The sequence below is a fragment of the Cibotium barometz genome, chromosome 49, assembly GCF_041138505.1.
Source record: "Cibotium barometz isolate CiBa-2024 chromosome 49, ASM4113850v1, whole genome shotgun sequence".
Lineage (NCBI taxonomy): Eukaryota > Viridiplantae > Streptophyta > Polypodiopsida > Cyatheales > Cibotiaceae > Cibotium > Cibotium barometz.
Genome location: NC_141094.1, coordinates 29,155,956 through 29,159,913, shown reverse-complemented (window position 1 = coordinate 29,159,913; position 3,958 = coordinate 29,155,956). Strand labels below are relative to the sequence as shown.

The following is a 3,958-nucleotide window of genomic DNA, read 5'->3' as shown; positions in this document are numbered from 1 at the left end:
TGGTTGTTTTGTGATGTGTTAGTTCTCTCGTCCTTTCGATTCATAATGAATTTGGGCAGGCAAGTGAGGCTGTTGTGGCCGGATTGTGTGAAGTTATTAGTCAACTTGTTGGTAGTGGGCACTTTGGCGGTAAATTCATAACCAAGGAGACATAGGCAATAGGGCAAGGAGAAAAAGTCCTCTTCCTTGCACTTTGTCTGGTGGTGGATGCAGACCTCCTGTCCTCTTCATCGGTTTTCTTCCTCCGGGCTTCCTTCCATCATTGGCTGTTGGCTCCTGCTCCTGTTCCTCTCCATGGCCTCTGGTGCCTCTTCTCCCTCATCCTCTTTCCTGGTGGCTTCGGTCTACTTCGCAGTGCTGAGCTGTTGTTGCAGCTTGGCGGTTTCGGGTAGCTTACAGTTGCCCCCCCACCACTTACTTCGTGGTGCCGCTGTGCTGCCCGCCTGGAGGTGCCGATTTTTCAGAGTTCCAGAGTTCCAGCTGTCCTCCTCTCCACCTCTTACCCTCTTCTGGAGGGGTTTTTTCCTCTGGTTTCCCTTCGTCTTTACAGCTTTACAGTTGGCCTTGTGCCGTTTTGGTTCTATGCCTTGTGCAGCCGTGTATTTGTCTTCAAAGGCTACAGTTTTTTTCAGTTTGTTTAGTTATTAGGAGGCCATGTGCCTTTTCGGTTCTTTGCCGTTTGGGCAGCCGTGTATCTCATTTCCAGATTTGCCTACGGGCGTTTTGTATTACCCGGGAGCAGGCCTCTTTTTGGCACTCTCGGGGGTTTTTATACTCAGTAATACAGAACATGTGCCTTTCTCAAAAAAAAAAGAAAAAAAGAAAAAACCCAACCAAGAAGAGAGACTGGCATAACCAAGGAGACTTAGGCAATAGAGCAAGGAGAAAAAACCCAACCAAGAAGGGAGCTCGTCTGAGCGGGGGACTGATAGGTTTTTCTCCTGTGCTCGGGTAGACATGCTCGCCCAATACATGAGCTACACGGTGGGGTTGCTCTACCTAGTTTATTGGCACCTGGCATAACTCCTGTGATGATGAAGGTTTACGAGCTGTTGCCTCATCGACACTGCTGCGTAACTGCTTCCGCCCACTGGTGCTTCTGTGGACACTTCTGCTAGACAAAACCAAGTCTTAGTGAAGCGATTTGATGCAAAGATTCTACAGCTCAACTTGAGCCTCTTTAGAAAATGGAAGAAATATTGATGGACACCGTTGCCACACGGCAACCACCATTGTATCTGCGACCAGTTCAGAAGAAGTTCTCAGGGTTTGATTGCAGAAGCGATTTAAGGAGGGGGTTACAATACAGAATCTATTAAGGATCACGGTAAGATCAGAGTTACCTTGTAGAAGCAATTAAGGGATCACGGCCAGATCAGAGACACCTCGGCGAGAAGAAATCAAGGTTTGACTGCAGAGGCTTTCGACCACATTTCACTGCATAGTTTAGGGAGACACGCGGTCGTATTTCGCAGGGGGTTTAAGGCAAGACCAAGAGGGGGCAATAACCGCAAGATAACCTACTCCATCTCAGAAGAAGCCACTTCTTCCAGCAGCCCAGGAGTGAGAGCCCCTTTCATTGCCACACCTCCTCCGCATTTAGCTCTGAGTCGGGCACATCTCTTGTCACCTGTGCCGAGGTAGTGAAAACCTGCACATATCACAGAGATGCGGATGCCTTGATCATAGAAATAGACTCAGCTTCTGATTATGGCCTCGTAGATGCCCCGTCTAATGATGAATCTAGCAGTGGTGATGAGTCGTGTGCTGTTGTTATCACCCACCACCTGGTCTACAGAACTGCCAATGCCAGCCTTGAACACAGGTCGAAAGGCTCTACTGTGAGGTACCTCAGGCCCTGTGACCTCATGCCTCAGCCATGGCTTGATTACAGCTTGACAAGTGGTAAAGATCTGCTTTCCATGTCTTTGTTTTGAAGGTCCTTTTCTAAGCATGATCTGCTTGCATGATGTGTTTTGTTTTTTTGGTCTTCTCATTGTTTTGATTTTGTACATTTTCAGCAGCCCAAAGAGAAAGTTACTCAGTGGATCCATGGATGCCGACAGCCAAGACTAGGGCCAACTCTGTCAATGCTACCCCCAAACGGAATACAAAGAATCAAGTAAGAACCTCTACCTCTGCCTCCCCGCCAGACTCCTCTAAGAGATTAACAGGTTATTCCATGTTATCATTGAGCATGAGAGAAGGTGGCTCGGGCCTACATAAAGTCAACCCATCGGTTGAAGAGCTGAAGGGGAACACTCCTTCTCATCAAAGGCACTACCGACACCTCGAGTCATTGAACATAAAGCCCATCAACTCTATACAACCATTTGAGCTGGACACAGGCACTTGGTCCAAAAGAGTTCTGACTACACAGGACCTTATAGACAAGTTCTTTAGGTGGGATCATGAATCTGGGATTCAACCTGAACTAGAGGATGGCATTCTCCCCAAGCATGGGGACTTGGAGCGAACCTCAAGTGTTAGAATGGCCATGTCATTATCGAGGCATGTGCCTCCGGGTCCTCTCCCATTGTGCTCAATCTGCCAACACAAGGCTCCAGTTTTTGGCAAGCCTCTGAGGAGGTTCACGTATGCTGAGCTGGAGCTTGCTACTGGAGGCTTCTCTCAGGCGGACTTCCTAGTTGAGGGGGGTTTCGGGTCTATGCATAGGGGTGTCCTGCCTGATGGCCAAGCTGTGGCTATTAAGCAGCATAAACTTGCCAGCTCTCAAGGTGATATCGAGTTTTACTCAGAGGTGGAAGTCTTTAGCTGTGCACAGCATCAGAATGTGGTGATGCTCATTGGCTATTGCATTGAAGTCAAAAGGCGGTTACCTGTGTATGAGTTTATCTGCAATGGATCTTTGGACTCACGCCTTTATGATTTAATCTCTCTCTCTCTCTCTCTCTCTCTCTCTTCAAAATGTTTTCTTTTGAATTGTAAAATTTGCTCAACAGCTCTAGGTCATTTTGGCCTTTCATAGATGTTAATAGAAATCTCTCTCCCTCTCTCTCTCTCTCTCTCTCTCTCAGAGCATGCAGATACATGTTGCCATGCTAACCTTGGCACAAAGCTCTTATTTGAAAATCTTTTCTATGCGTGTTTTGAGGTTCCTGAAATGATTGTTTTGCCTAAACTATGGTCTTTAATGCTTCTGAAGGCAGAGATAAGGATTGCTTAGAATGGCCAACACGCCAGAAGGTTGCAGTTGGGGCAGCTCGAGGTCTGAGATACTTGCATGAAGAGTCTCGTGCTGGGTGCATAGTCCATCGCAAACATGTGGGCTAACAACATCCTTCTAACCCATGGTAAGCAAAACTGCAGCTGTTAAACACCCTGATAAATGCCCATCTTAGTAAGCCTATTGAATATATGCATTCCTTTCTCACCCTTGTACATCACGTGCCTCTCATTCAGGTAGGAGATTTTGTTCTACCAATGTGGCAACCTGATGGTGATGTTGGGGTTCAAACACGGGTCATTGGGACTTTTGGGTGGGTCAACACACATTTTATAGCCTCTGACACTACAGAAATGGTGATGCAGAATTTAATGCTCTAAACATCTGATATGATTATCTTTATCAAGTATTTGGCACCTGAATATGCACAAAGTGGGCAGATTACTGAAACGGCAAATCTCAACTAATTTGGTGTGGTTCTCTTGGAGCTAGTAACTGGGTGAAAGGTTGTGGACTCAAATCGGTGAAAGGGTCAGCAGTGCCTAACTGAATGGGTTAGTAGTGAATTATTGAAAATGTAACTTGTTTTAGAGTTTGTTGATGAGTGCAGCAGTTAAAACACAGGAATTGGAAGATCTCGTGGCCGATGGCGTGTAGGGGCATCCTTCACTGATGCTAAAGGACTGATGGGGCACTTCTGCTTAATCCAGATAATAAGTAAAAAGGCTTAAAAGTGTTAATTAAACTAGATGTTGATTGCCTTGGCTATTC

The 3,958-nt window shown here is 46.4% G+C and overlaps 1 pseudogene; it reads left to right on the top strand.

Moving 5' to 3' along the window:
* Positions 1–1,187: 1,187 nt before the first annotated feature.
* LOC147610470 (uncharacterized) lies at positions 1,188–3,133 on the top strand (annotated as a pseudogene).
* Positions 3,134–3,958: the final 825 nt, after the last annotated feature.